Source organism: Dasypus novemcinctus, chromosome 12 (genome assembly GCF_030445035.2).
Source record: "Dasypus novemcinctus isolate mDasNov1 chromosome 12, mDasNov1.1.hap2, whole genome shotgun sequence".
Classification (NCBI taxonomy): Eukaryota; Metazoa; Chordata; class Mammalia; order Cingulata; family Dasypodidae; genus Dasypus; species Dasypus novemcinctus.
In genome coordinates this window covers 37,365,885-37,381,315 of record NC_080684.1, presented here as the reverse complement: position 1 = coordinate 37,381,315, position 15,431 = coordinate 37,365,885, and the positions used below count along the sequence as shown (strand labels likewise).

Below are 15,431 nucleotides of genomic sequence, written 5' to 3'. Positions count from 1 at the left end.
CTCCCCTATGCGGGGGACACCCCTGCATGGCACGGCACTCCTTGGGTGCATCAGCACTGCACATGGGCCAGCTCACCACACGGGTCAGGAGGCCCTGGGGATCGAACCCTGGACCTCCCATGTGGTAGGCGGATGCCCTATCCGTTGAGCCAGATCCACTTCCCTGTTAACCATTATTCAGAGAACTGAAAAGACACAAAGAGTTTAGTAAGGTAGTAAGCACAGGAAGCACAACCATGCCTAGGGCGGGCTGGGGAAAAATGGTGTTGGAATTATTTGAATCGACTTGCTCTGAGGAGCTGAAACTCTACCCCTGAGGATGGAGAGCTGGCTGGCTGATGCTGGTGGCTCAGGAGCTCAGAAGAGGTCCCTGCAGAGCGGGGACATAGACCTCTGGGGAGGAGGTGCAGGCGGTTGGTAGTGGCATCTCTGAAGGAGAATGGTAAGGCCAGTTTGGGAAGTGTAGAAAAGAACGGCCATCTGTGGTCAGTTATTGCTATTTGGAACCCAATGTTGATGCCAGAGTAAGGAAGGGTTACTACAGTGACACTGCCAGGAACAGAAAGCAAACAAGGAGGGCATAAATTCCTCTCCCCCTCCAGCCTCCTAGTCTCATTGAAGTGCCCTAACAGGGAAATCTGGCAAAGCTGGTTTGCAAAGTTGCAACAGCCTAAAACAGACCAAAGAATAGACTGGGAGCTTGGAGAAAAGCTCTGCATGGCCAGCACGGTCCCCACCTCCGGCTGCCGGTGTCCACTCAGCCTTCTACACACATGAAACTTTCCCTGGAGAACAAAACAATCTTTGTTGTTGATGACAAGATGCAACTTTACTGTGTGCAAATAAAGACAGTCTCATTCTCTCCCCATAACGAGAAGACACGGAAGTACTAACATTGCATCCATCTCTGGGTGGCAACCACAGTTTCCATCTCTGGAAGGTAGGTACATAGCTGGTAAAAATAAACAAAACCCACCCTTTCCTGAGCCTCAGTAGAGTGAGAATCCAACTCATTGTACATTTACAAAAGAGAGGAAAGGATTTCATTTTGAACTGGTTTGTATTGCAGAAAAATAGCTTCATTAAGCATCAGGTTCCTGTTCACAGTGATTATTCTATTCATATAATGGCATATTTTTGCCAACCTCCTGTGTATTCCATTGGAGACCCTGTCTAAGAAGGCTTTCCCTCCTTCCCTGGAACACGTCCAGTTGAAATCCCTGTGGGCTAACCGTGCCCCTATAGAGCACTTGGAAGCCACTACTCCAGGGTATACAGGAATCAGAGGAACTCGTTCATGGCCTTTGTTCTGTCCCGCTCTCCTCAGCCTGCTCCTCGCCTGATTCAGAACTGCTGATGTCCTTGATCCTGCTCTCCTCTGCTGATCTTTGCTTCCTCTACTCAGCTGCATCCTTGTATCTTTTTTTTTTTTACTTAACAGTTGGTGCTAGCACCAGGCTTAGCATTCTTTTACTGGCATGGTTAGTAGAACCAAATGGCATGGTTCCTTTCTATGCAGCTTCTCCCTCTCGTGTAAAAACTATTCTTGCTGGACTCAGTCCAGGAGTTGTCCAGCTTATCCTGAAGAACTGGGCACTGACAAAGCCCCTATACTTAAATGATGACATGAATGCTCACACACTCTCCCGCCTTAGATTTTCCAGGCTCACTCTAGACAAATGTTTAACTCCATGCTCTCTTGCATCCAGTTTGCAGTAACTCACATGAGCCAGCTGATTCTTATAGAGTTCTACCCCTGTGGAATTAATTTTTTAAAAAAAACCTTACCCCAGACAATGACTAATCTTACTATGCCTTGGCTCACTGGAGCTAGGCTGGTTCATTTTGTCAAAGAATTCATTTGGCAGCTTAAGCTCCGTAACCTTTTGTGTGTGTGTGAGGCACCAGGGCCAGGGATTGAACTTGGGACCTTGTATGTAGGAAGCCTCAACCACTGAGCCACTTCAGCGCCCCTGAGCTGAGTTTTTCATTTGTTTCCTGTTGTTTGTTTTGGTCTTTAGGAGGCCCTAAGGAATCAGGAACCAAATCCTGGACCTCCCATGTGGGAAGCAGGCATTCAACAGCTTGAGCCACAACTGCTCTCCACCTTAATCTTAAAAGGCTTAAAGCTGGGAAGCAGATGTGGCTCAAGCGACTGGGCTCCCGTCCACCACATAAGAGGTCCAGGGTTCAATTACCAGGGCCTCCTGGTGAAGGCAAGTTGGCCTGCTTGGAGAGCTGGGCTGTGCAGACAGCTGGTCCGGGTGGAGAGCTGGCCTGGGTGGAGAGCTAGTTCATGTGAAGTGCTGGCCCCCACGCAATGGGCTAGCCTATGTGAAGTGCTGACCTGCACAGAGTGCTGGCCCATGCAGGAGCGCTGGCTTCTGCGGAGAGCTGGCGCAGCAAGATAACAAAACAAAGAGATATGCAAATGTTCTACCAGGGTGTGGAGCTGTATGGGAAATCTACATATCTCTATGATTGTTTCACAAGTTCACAATATCTGTAACAAAAATACATTAAAAAAATAGTATGGACTGGGGAAAAAATACACCAAATGTAAGATAAAGAATATAGTTGGTACTAATATTTTGACAATGCTCTTGCATAGTTTGTAACAAATATTTCACACCAATGCAAAGAGTTGGTGGAAGGGTGATGTATGAGACCCCTGTATGATGTTATATATGTTTATTTTGTAAGTTTGCAATCTTTACTATACACTTATTGTTTATGTGTGTTCATGTATGAATGATATACTTCAATTAAAAAAAAAAGGAAACATAGAGGAGAGACAATAAGAGACACAGCAGACCAGGTTGCTGAGGTGGCTCAAGAGATTGAGTGCCTCTCTTCCACTCCAGAAGGTCCCAGAATTGGTTCCTGGTGCTGCCTAAAGAGAAGACAAGCAGACACAGAAGAACACACAGCAAATGGACAAAGAGCAGACAATGGTGGTAGGGGGTGGGGTGGGGAGAAGGAATAAATAAATAAATAAAAAGAATTAAGTATAGAGATAGTTGAGTAAACAAAACCTAAATTATTATTAATATTATTCTTTTGAATTAAATTTGGGAATAATCTTTACATATATAATAGTTTAAGTACAGAGAATTTGGCCTATTAAAGAACAGTTTGGTATCAAAGTATAAGTAGGAGGGTTACCTGGTTAGGACGCTCAGGGGGTATGGTCTGATGCGTGACGGACTCCGGACGGAATAGCTGAAGGTTCATTTTGCCAAGGTGGGTTCTACCATTGGGTGGGGTGGACCCATATCCTGGGGAAGACTAATGCCGTCGAATAGAGAGAACTGTATCTCTCGTGAGAAAGGACGGCTCCCAGGGTATTAGATTGGCAGGCGTTGTGGGCCCTAAGGGGAGGGGAAAATGGATGTGGAATGGATGGAACAAAGGTAAATAAGGGGGCAAAAGAGGAGTTATGTGAGAGTACACGGGGATGAATATAAAACAGCTAATATTACACCAAAAACATATCGGGGACGACAGACTAATAATGAAAGCCATAAGACAAAACATAGGATAACTAAAAAATTTAGAAAACTGTACAGCCTAAAATATGGACCACATAGTAAGCACAAATGTCACCGTGTTTGAAAACTATAGTGTTGGAATCTGTACATCAGTTTCAGGAAATATGATATGAATAAGTTAAAAGATTATTGCTGTGCAAGGGAAAAGGTTTTATGGTGGATCTGGGGAAATACTGTATATTGTATATATGAATATCAGTGATCTAAGACTCTTCTGAAGCTGACATTATGTTGGGATTCACTTTACGGGAAGTTTTGGATCACAGAGTGGTTCAACAATGGCAGTGGAGGAATACTGATATGGTATGTTATTGACAGGATATATATGGTTGACAGGGAGTTATACAGGGCATATGCCCAGGGTATATGGTAATGTCTATATATACTCATAGTGGAAACAAAAACAACAGCTGGGGGGGTACTGGGCTCCTGGCCGGGGGGTCACTGTTGTGGGCCCTGGGAGAGCAGCGGCAATCCTCCAGGTGCAACGGCAAGAACCAGGAAGGAAGGAGGGCCCAACAGTGGGCTCGTGATACTAATGGTTACACTTTTGAGCCTATACACCTGCAATAAGAACAAGGCCTAGAGTAGCATTGTGCCTGGGGGTTTCCTCCTGACAGCCTGCATGTTACTCAAATGTGGCCACTCTCACAGCCAAACTCAGCGTGTAGATGCGATGCATTCCCCCCAGCGTGGGACATGACACCCGGGGATGAGCCTCCCTGGCACCGAGGGATCACTACCACATACCAGCTGAAGAAGCAACTATAAAATGACCTTGAATTAAAGATTCAATGCGGAACAGCAGAATATACCTGTCTACATATAATAACATGACTTCGGGAAGCTGTTTGACCTAATGTAAGGGGGAAATGGAAAGGAGAAATGAGATTATAAGGCTGTGAGTCTCTAAAAAAGAGTCTGGAGGTTGTCAGAAGGAATACCCCTATGTACAACTGAACAGAGTCTAAGAGACAGATAAGGTAGATACAACCCCAGGTATTGGTTCTTTTGAGGGATAAAGAGACCCACGGGTTCTATGGTCATGGCAGAAGGGGTTCACTGCCATGACAGATAGCCCTTCTTTGGACCTGGTGTTTCTGCCTGATGGAATTGGACTCAGAGGGGATCTCTTTTCACAAGACTTGCATGCTACTTTATTGGAATTGTAGTCGGTGCTGGGTTTAAGATATATGTAGGGGATTTGAATCTCTGGACTGATAATATGACACCCAGGCCCAGAGCCTCAACAGACTTCAGCTCCTACACTTTGATCTATTGGACTTACTCCACTCAGCTAACATGGAGTTGAAGAAGGTCAACCACCACAACATGGAGCCTAGAGTGTCTACAACTGGAAGCGGGAGGAGTGCATCCAGTACCCATATGGAATCTAAGCCCTCACTTGACATAGATGTGCAATGGACACAACCAATCCAATGTCCACAGAGAAAATGTGGAATGGGTGTGGGAACGGTAGCCATGGTGGCTGCTGGGTGTGGGGAACGGGAGGAAGAGATGAGATGTGGAGGCGTTTTCGGGACGTGGAGTTGTCCTGGATAGTGCTTCACGGACAATTACGGGACATTATAGATCCCCCCAGGGCCCACTGGATGGAACATGAGAGAGTCTGGGCTATGATGTGGACCATTGACTATGGGGTGCAGTGATGCTCAGAGATGAACTTACCAGGTGCAATGGATGTGTCATGATGATGGGAGAGAGTGTTGCTGTGGGGGGAGTGGGGGGCGGGGGCGGTGGGGTTGAATGGGACCTCATATTTTTCATAATGTAATTTAAAAAAATAAATAAATAATTAAAAAAAAAAAAGAACAGTTTGGCAAAATAGACTAACAGATTAGCCTTATAATTCCTATATTAAAATGTATAATGAGTATTTGATTAGATTTGTGGTTTTAAGATAAAATTGTGCTAGGTTCATAAACAGTATTAGAAAATTTAAGATAACTTTGCTTTGTCATATTTACATATTGTGTTCTTTGATTTGTAAAGTTTATTTAAGGTTTATCAGTCACCAAACAGATGTACTCAAAAAGAAAATAAAAAATGTTAAATTTATAAATGCAGTTTAAATTTTCAAGGGCGTTAAACAGAACCAAATAGTAATCAAAACCCCTCTTAAAAATAATTGATCAAATTTACTAAATTTTATAAATAGAATAAGATCTATAAAGTTAACAAATGATTAAAGAAAAAAATTATGTTTTTAATTAAAAGCCTAATAAACAAGACATTAATTTTAATTATCAAAGTAGCCCCCCCCAAAAAAAAACCTTTTCCACTCATAAATGCCTTGCTCAAGGACAAGTACACACATAGACACACATGCACAAACTCTCGTGTGACACCTTGTCATTACAAAAGGGCCTTTGAGTCAGCAGGATCACGAGGTAACGCCCATTCAAAACAAGGCATGTGAATTACCCAATAGAAAAATAAACAAAGGACATACTTTACATAAGAGAAAAGCACCGATAAACATGAAAATGAATTTAACCTCTTCAAGAAAAACAAGAATGACTTTGCAATGATTGCCTTGTTTATTTTGTCTTGTTTTTAATGCTAGTGTCCAGGTTTCGCAAGAACTCAAGGACCTGGTCCTCTTACACTGATCATGGGGGCTAAGGGTAATAGCATAAAAAAATAAGATATGCACACTTATTGGGCCAGCATTTTAATTCCCCAAAATTTATCCTAATGTAATGGTAAAATAACAGCTTTAACATTTAACCAACTTGCAGTGTTGTGGATACTTTCTAAAAAATTACCAATAAGTAAAATGCAATGCATTCATACTATAGAAAATTCTGTGGTCTAAATAAGACATAAAAGATATTTAATAGATACATATCAAGAGAAAAAATACGCGTATGCTTTTTTGCAAATAGACAGTAAGGTCCAAGGTGAATGATTAGGCTATTGTGTCAACTCGACCAGGTAATTGTGCCCAGTTGTTTGGTCAAGCAAGCACTGGGCTAACTGTAATACAAGGGCATTTATGGACTTTAGTCACTATTGACTTTACTCCAGTGATAAATCATAAATAACTGGTTATAATTACATAAATCAGGGAGATTGCCGTCAGCAAGAGTGATGCTTAACCCAATCAGTTGAATGCCTTAAAAGGGGAAGTGATTCTAGCATTGAGAGAGAATTTCCGAGCTTGTCCTTAGACAGCCAGCATCTCTCAGAATACATCAAGAACACCTTCACTGGACTTTCATTGCAGCCCCTGGTTGTGGCCTGCCTGCGGAACCTGGACTTGTGCATCCCCACGGCTGCATGAGAGACTCTTACAGAATCGCATTCTATTGACAGATATCCCTTGTTGATTCTGTTTCCCTAGAGATCCCTGACTAATACAACCCAGAAGAACTGAGAGCAGTGACACAAACAGACATCTGCACATTGATATTCATAGCGGCATTCTTCACGATTGCCAAAAATTGGAAACAACCCAGGTATCCACCAGCAGATGAATGAATAAACAAACTATGGTGTATTCACAGGATGGAATATTATGCAGCTATAAGGAGAAATGAAGTCATGAGGCATATGACAACATGGATGAACCTGAGGACATTATGTTGAGCGTAGCAAGCCAGACACAAAAGAACAAATACTGTATGATTGCATTATTATGAATTAAATATATTGTGTAACATATTGTATGATTCAAAACAAAATTTATATGTATCCAGTACATTTAATTGAGAAATGTATGTTTTTATTCAACTATTTTCTTTTTAGTTTTTAATTGTGTATATTTACAATTATTAAATGTACAAAATAAAGTTTAAAAAAACAACAATCAGACTTCCGATCCGAAAAAAAAAAAAAGTAGGAAACAGGAAGGCTGAAGCTTCGCAGACAAGGCCTGCCAATTTGCTTCAACACGTGGCAAATGACCTTGGGTGGGAAAGTACCTCTTAGGGTACTTTGAGTTGGACTTTTTTTTAGGGCCTTGTGACTATAAGCTTCTACCCCAAATAAATACCCTTTATAAAAGCCAACAGATTTCTAGTACTTTGCACCAGCACCCCTTTTGACTGACTAATAGATCACAGAAATGGAAAACAATGCCCTGCCCTCAGGGAGCACAGAGTTTGCTGAGGAAGACAATCAGGCACAAAGACAAGGAAAGGTGATGAGTTGGGAGGCTGTAGGAGTTCAGAGGACCAGTCATCTAACGTGGGAGGGCTCAGGGAAGGTTAAAGAGAAACTTGGAGGATCCGTGGACATTAGTTGAGTAGAGAAGATGTGGAGGCCATTTCAGGGAATGCTTTTGTCTTCTAGAAATGTAGTCTGAGTTATCCCAGGACAGAGATTGAAAGGGAGGTTGATTTTAACTTGAGCTGCAGATCCTGTTGTGGAAGAGAGACTCTATTCTCCCCAGGTTCCCTTCTACAACCTTTCCTGAAACAAATGAACAATACCGGGCCAACATGCACACACACACTCTATTTGCAGTATGTCTCACACTCTTGGGTGCCTCTCCCCCACTGCCTGGATCATGCAAGAACCCCGTGGTTCACACTGAATGAAAGAGTAGCCCCCCACCATCCAGTCCCAGCAGGAGTGTCAAAAGGAGAGCCATTTCTTCTAAAACTGGAAATTGGAGACAGAGAACTTTGGGTAGATCAGAAAGGACAACCTTGACTCTTCAAGCATTCTTAAGATCTGACATTCAGCCAAGACTTCTGAGTCATATTTACTGTGAGATTTGTCAAAACAGATCTTAGCATTATTTTGTAGTCAGTGACCACCAGTGCTTTGGGCTTAAGCTTCCACATAGCAAGCATCTGGACACATGTAGTGGGCCGGAGAGTGAGTTCACCTCATTTACTGAAGGTTCTTTGCTAGTCCTAGCAGAGGTTCTCCAGGAAAACATGTTAGTAAAGGAGAAATGTAAAGTAAGTTGGCAAAGGAGGAATATGGGAATTTGAAGCAGGCTGTGTGTCCCATACCGCCAGTTTCTATCATAGATCTGATTTGCTTTGATCGTTTGCAAGTCAGTGCAATCTGCAGGGACACAGTGGAAGCCTTCTTCAACCTCTTATCATGCAGGGAAAAGATGTATGAGAGAAGTGCAAGATAAGCCTGAGAGAGTCGCTGGAGTAGATTACAAACCTCCAGCTCTACTCAGAAATTTTACTCTGGTACTGTAGGTAGTACCTTTCTCATTTTAGTGGGTACCTGAGCTTGCTTTCTATGGCACAGCCATTCAAATCATTTCTATTTAGCTTTGCAAAAAACTCAAGCTCAGTTCTGCACATTATGCATGATTGTTTTGTAAGCTCACAACTTCTCTAAAAACAAAATATATATTTTAAAAAACAACTCAAGCTCAATTCACTTTACACTGGAAGTGGAAGGAAACTGGGAAGTCACTTACCCTTCTCCTTTTACTAATAAGGGAGGGGGGGTGGGATGGGGGGGAAAACATAGCCCAGAGAGATTAAGAAATTTGTCTAGGGAAGCGGACTTGGCCCAGTGGATAGGGCAGCCGTCTACCACATGGGAGGTCCGCGGTTCAAACCCCAGGTCTCCTTGACCCGTGTGGAGCTGGCCCATGTGCAGTGCTGATGCGCACAAGGAGTGCCCTGCCACGCAGGGGTGTCCCCCGTGTAGGGGAGCCCCACGCGCAAGGAGTGCGCCCCATAAGGAAAGTCGCCCAGCGCAAAAGAAAGTGCAGCCTGCCCAGGAATGGCACTGCACACACAGAGAGCTGAGGCAGCAAGATGATGCAACAATAAGAGACACAAATTCCTGTGCCACTGACAACAACAGAATGGGACAAAAGAACACACAGCAAATGGACACGGAGAACAGACAACTGGGGTGGGGGAGAAATAAATAAAAAAATAAATCTTTGAAAAAAAAAAAAGAAAGAAACTTGTCTAAGGTCACGCTGCTATTCAATGGAGATCCAGGATGAGAATTTAAGCGTTATCTGGCCCAACTACCATCAGGTACATGAATCTCTTCTACAGAAACCCTGTCAGTTGGTTTTACATGTCATGCTCAGAAACTACCAGGAAATTTGTGAGTTTGTCTCTCAATCATCAGGTCAAGAATTGTTTTCATTGCTCCATATTTATCTTTCTAAATCCATATAGCTTGGATAGATATTAAAATTGAGCTGGCATTCTTCTGGAGGATCATGTACCATATGACATAGATAAGTGAGGCGAGGAGGCAAAGCAGAGGAGGTGACCTAGAATTAATGGCGAGTGGGTGGAAGGTTGAGTTAAACTTGTTCTTTGTGGATAATACACAGCATAAACCAGCTTCCTGCCTAACTCTGACTCATTCTTTAGTTTCAGTTTAGACATTGCTTCTTCAAGGAAGCCTTCTCTGGTCCCCCAAATCTGGACTAAATGTCCCTGTTGTGAGTTTCTTTCTTTTCTTTTTTTAAAAATAAAGGGGATTTATTGGGGGTAGGAGCTTATAGATACCAGGCCATAAAGCATAAGTTACTTCCCTCATCAAAGTCTATTTTCATGTGTTGGAGCAAGACGACCTCTGACGTCTGCGAGGGTTCAGGCTTTTTTGGGTTCCTCTCTTCCCAAGTCTTCTTCTCTCTGGGCTTAGGGTTCTTCTCTTCCCAGGGCTTGCTTCATTCCAGGCTCAGAATTTCTCTCTTCCCAGGGCTCCAGCTTCAGCGTCAAACACCAACATCAAGAACCCTCTGTTGTGAGTTTCTATGAAAGTCAATACCTCTCTGCCAGTATGCTCACCACACTTTAATCTAAATGCTTGTTTACTTGTGTCCATTCCTTAGCACTAAAAGCTGCTCTCCCTTGGGAACTGTGGCATGTTCACCACCATATCCCCAGCTCCTAGCACAATGCTGGGCTCGTAATAAGTGCTTCAACACAAACCAATTAAATGAGTGAATGAATAAGATATGAACCCCAATTTTTGGCACTTGGAGGAGAATGTCTTCAGAAGCCCCACCCAGGACCTTCTTTGATGCACCTCAGACATAAGAGTGCTGCTCTCAATGAGCCAAAGTTGGATTACTCTAGAAACAAATTGTTTGGATGTGTTTACATATATGCAGTTCTCTGCGTGTGTCTGTGCTTGTGCACATGTGTGTGCAGTGGGAATGGGAGGGATGGGGGGAGAATGAGAAAAACTAACCTACTAGGGAGAAGGAGTTATCATGGCATAGACTTTAGAAAGTTAGCTACCTGAGGAATAACTCAGACAGCTTTGTGAGACTTGACCCCATGATCAGAGCCCTGCTTGGGACTCAGAATCAGTTGCCCTGAACTAAAAGTCAAAAATACTTGCTTGACTGCTGGCAGGAAAGGGCTTACAGTTTAAAAAGAAAAAGAAAATTCTACTCCTCATTTTCTCTGCTTTCCAGAGAAACACATTTCCAGACTTCCTCTGGGATGTGGCTTACCCTTTCAGAGTTGTGACTGTCTATCCTGAAGTTGCCAGGTTTTATGACGCAAATTTTTAACTCACAAGAAATCTGGGAACATCCAGAAATATAGCGGATTAGAAAGACATGGTACTCTCTCCTCTCCCAGAAAAATAGCTAGAGGACAGACTGAAATGGCCTAGAAAAAAATGTTCTAGGGTTTAGGACACCAGGGGAAGGCTGGACACTGCCCAGAAAAGAGAGTGGCACAGGAAAAGAATCTTGATGGAAAGACTGTAAGTAGAAGTTGCAGCTGCAACCACCCCACCCTGTGAGCAGACAAGGGAGTGGGAAGAAGAGATGTGATGTGGGGGCATTTTCAGGACTTGGAGTTGTCCTGGGTGGTACTGCAGGGACAGTTACTGGACATTGTGTGTCCTCCCATGGCCCACTGGGTGGACTGGGGGAGAGTGTACACTATAATGTGAACCATTGACCATGTGGTGCAGCAGTGCTCAGAGATGTATTCACCAAGTGCAATGAATGTCCCATGATGATGGAGGAGGTTGTTGTTATGGGAGGAGTGGGGTGAGGGGGGTGGGGGATATTTTTTTAATGTAACATTAAAAAAAAAATAAAGATAAAAAAATGTATTCACACACAAAAAAATTTTTTTTTCAATTCTCTGGCCTTGGGTCTGTGGCTACAGACAAAGGGGGCCACAGGGATCCACCTCCCCAGGAAAGGAGAGAGAGTGATGTAGCCTAAAGCTGATTCAGGAGGTGGACTTGGCCCAGTGGATAGGGCGGCCGTCTACCACATGGGAGATACGCGGTTCAAACCCCGGGCCTCCTGGACCCGTGTGGAGCTGGCCCACGCGCAGTGCTGATGCGCTCAAGGAGTGCCCTGCCATGCAGGGGTGTGCTCTGCATAGGGGAGCCCCACGTGCATGGAGTGCACCCCATAAGGAGAGCCACCCAGGGCGAAGGAGAGTGCAGCCTGCCCAGGAATGGCGCTGCACACATGGAGAGCTGACACAGCAAGATGACACAACAAAAAGAAACACAGATTTCCGTGCCACTGACAACAGAAGTGGATAAAGAACATGATGCAGCAAATAGACACAGAGAACAGACAACCGGGGTGGGGGTGCGGGGGAAGGGGAGAGAAATAAATAAATAAATCTTTGGGGGAAAAAAAAGCTGACTCAGCTCTTGGCCCACAGATCAGGTCTGCTGTGTCCCGGGAGCACCTCCAGTCTGTGGGCTTGCACCATTGTTTGCTCTGGGAACTGGCTCAGGACTAAAGAGATTCGAAACTCTCAAATACCCTCCCTACCGACCAGGAATGGCTGTTGAGGATGCAGCGGGGAATGGAATTGTTTCCTAGCTGGGAAAGAGAGTGGGCTGCTAGCAAAGGCTGGAGGACACTCTGAGAAAGTTTGAATTGCGAGGCTCATCACCCTAGGCAGGACCCTCTGTCACATTGATCTGGTCTGGGCTGCAGCAAACACTTTCTGACCAGGCTTTGAACTGAGAGGCCTGCTGAAGATTGCCATCTGCTGGCAGACCAAGGAAGTGCCTGTGAGGAAATTAAAAGTAGGTAAGTTAGACAAGTGTTTTCCAGCCTTTAAAGCCTCCCTCCCCAAAGCCCTAGGAAGCAGGTCTGCCACACATTACTGGATCATTGGTCCAGGTGTGAGCACTAAAAGGGACAATCCTAAAGACCCAGAACAGGTGGAACCAAGAATCAAAGAACAGCAGTAACACACAGCCTCCCCCATAAATCCCTTCAAAAGAGAATTTGAGAATTTGAGCCTCCCCCATAAATCCCTACAAAAGAGTAAACTCACCATTATAATCAGATGCCTAGATATCAGCAAAAAATTACAAGCCATACTAAGAAAATGGAAGAAATGGCCCAAGCAAAGGAAGATATCAAAGCCCCAGATGAGACCCAGGATCTGAGACAACTAATCAGTGAGATTCATACAAATTTCCATCATCAAATTAATGAGCTATGTGGGGGTTCAGTGGGTCCCCAGCCCCACTGTTGGGCCAAGTTTCCCTTAGGGAGCTCAAAAAGGAACTTGTGTGTTAATTAGTATAAAGTGCTGCACCCGTATGCCTGATGAATATAATAATTTCTATTCTATGTCATATGCAGAAGGACATTGAAAATGCTAAATGTCTTGGCAAACTTAATTCCTTTTTTCAGTTTATTTCTTCTAGAACCAAGGTTGTCTAGAACAAGGTATTAGTCATGCAGAAATTTCATCCAGTTCCAACCACAGTGTAGACCCACCTTCCCTCAAGGTCAATAGAATAGCCAGGGAGTGTCACACCCCATCAGGCAGGGACTACTTCCCCTAACCAGCAGGAAGCATCTATAGAAGAATGACTATTGCCCTTCAGCTCCTCCTTAAAACCAAGGGTGTAAACTCTGCAAGGGGAAGTTAAGGCAAATTAGTACAGGAAACAGGGAAGGCGGTTGGTCAGAATAAAGCCCACCAAAGACCGTGGTCGTAAGATCCAGTTTAGAAGTCCTGGGCTCAAAAGAAGTCCTAAATAACCCCAGAAAGAAAGGCTTCCCCATTGAGTCCCTGAAAGCTAACAGGTAAAGGTAAAAAAAGGTGACCAATTAAAACAGCAGACAGCCAGGGCTTTATGCGTGTCTATATGGACTCTCCTTATGCCTAAACTAGTTTATTTTTTATTTTTTGTTTTTTTTAAACTCAGACTTTTTTAAAGATTTATTTTCATTTATTTCTCTCCCCTTCCCTGTCCCACCTCCCAGTTTTCTGCTCTCTGTGTCCATTCATTGTACGTTCTTCTGTGCCTGCTTGTGTCAGTGGCACCCGGAATCTGTGTCTCGTTTTGTTGCGTCATCTTGTTGTGTCAGCTCTCCGTGTGTGCGGCGCTTTCCTGGGCAGGCTGCACTTTTTTTGCACTGGGCAGCTCTCCTTACGGGGCGCACACCTTGCTCATAGGGCTCTCCTATGCAGGGGACACCCATGGCACAGCACTCCTTGTACACATCAGCACTGTGCGTGGGCCAGCTCCACGCGGGTCGGGAGGCCCGGAGTTTGAACTGCACACCTCCCATGTGGTAGGCGGACACCCTATCCATTGGGCCAAGTCCTCTTCCCTAAACTAGTTTTTAATGTCACCATAGAAAACTCAGGGTTAGAAGGGGAAATGTATGGTACTGGAAGCCTCCCATAAAACTCCCCTACCTGGTACTTTGTTATCTACTAATGGAAATGTTACTTATATACTGTTAGAACAGCACAATCTGCCTTGAACTGTAACTTCTGCAAACTGGACAGCATGGGACACCTTGCTGACTTGGCAGAATATGACCCATCAACAAATTTGGAACAAGCCTGATCACTTTCATAATGTATCACAATTTTTAAATCATATGCAAGAACACATAAGTCATATTGATAAATTAGCTATTGATCTGCTGTCTGTTTTAAAGCCCCCTTTTGGCCTGGGTGACTAGCTTTTAATGGAGGACTCTTAGTCTTCTGTTATACGCTGTTTGTTGTGATATGTGAATGCAGTGTGTGTCCTGTGGGCAATGCAGGCTGCTGTGTGGATTGTGGGAGTCCAGTGGGTCCTGGGCCTGGCTCCCCATCCCTGAGGGAAAGTCAGCCTGCAGTACATGGTCCACTGCATATATATAACACAAGTTAAAATGTAACAGACCTCCTCACAGGGAAACAACCCACAGGCAGTATCTTAGGCTGTAGCTCTCTCTAGGCTATACAGTTCCTTCCTAAAATAACATCATCAGACCCCATGTATGTGCTTCATGTGCCCCTAGGAGGAACTCTGTTATGCAATGTCTTTGTTCTGAGACCTTATATATTGCTCCTCATTTGCCCATCTCTTTGCAGAGTTCATCTTCATCCTCTGGGCTGCCACCAGCAGAAAGAATCTCTCCTGTCCATAAGTCCCAATAAATAAAGCTTGTCTGACATTGTACCAGGTGCATTCTTTGATCTTGCGGCCACCCCTACCCATGCCCTTCAGGAGCTAGGATGGAACAAGTTGAAAGACAGTATGAGGAATGGATGTCACTCAAGCAGTTGAGTGCCCACCTCCCACATGGAGGCCCCGGGTTCGGTTCTGGGTGCCTCCTGATGAAAACAAACAACAAGCAAAACGAACAAAAAAAACAACTCAGGGAGCCAATGTGGCTCAGTCGTTGAGTGCTGGCTTCCCATATACAAGGTCCCGGGTTCAATCCCTGGCCCCGGCACCTCAAAAATAAATAAATAAATTTTAAAAACAGAGAAATTAAAATGTTACACTAAAAAGTTTTTAAACACAAAAGATGGCAGTAAATGAGGAATAAACACAAAAAAAATAAGGTCTATAGAAGACAAATAGCAAAATGGCAAACATAAATCCAAGCACATCAATGAGTACACTATTGTAGATGGACTAAATGTTTAAGACAAGAGGTAGAGATTG

At 44.0% G+C, this 15,431-nt stretch overlaps 2 long non-coding RNA genes across 3 annotated transcripts; both read left to right on the top strand.

Moving 5' to 3' along the window:
• The first annotated feature begins 625 nt into the window (after positions 1-625).
• On the top strand, positions 626-7,855 carry LOC139440121 (uncharacterized). Its single transcript, XR_011650180.1, has 2 exons — positions 626-940; positions 6,919-7,855. It is a non-coding gene; the product is annotated as an uncharacterized lncRNA (long non-coding RNA).
• Positions 7,856-11,103: 3,248 nt separating this feature from the next.
• Positions 11,104-14,939, top strand: LOC131280748 (uncharacterized). 2 transcript variants are annotated; one of them, XR_009188442.2, is made up of 2 exons: positions 11,104-11,243; positions 14,852-14,939. It is a non-coding gene; the product is annotated as an uncharacterized lncRNA (long non-coding RNA). The 2 variants fall into 2 exon arrangements; XR_011650179.1 differs by lacking the exon at positions 11,104-11,243 and adding an exon at positions 12,292-12,549.
• The last annotated feature ends 492 nt before the right edge of the window (positions 14,940-15,431 follow it).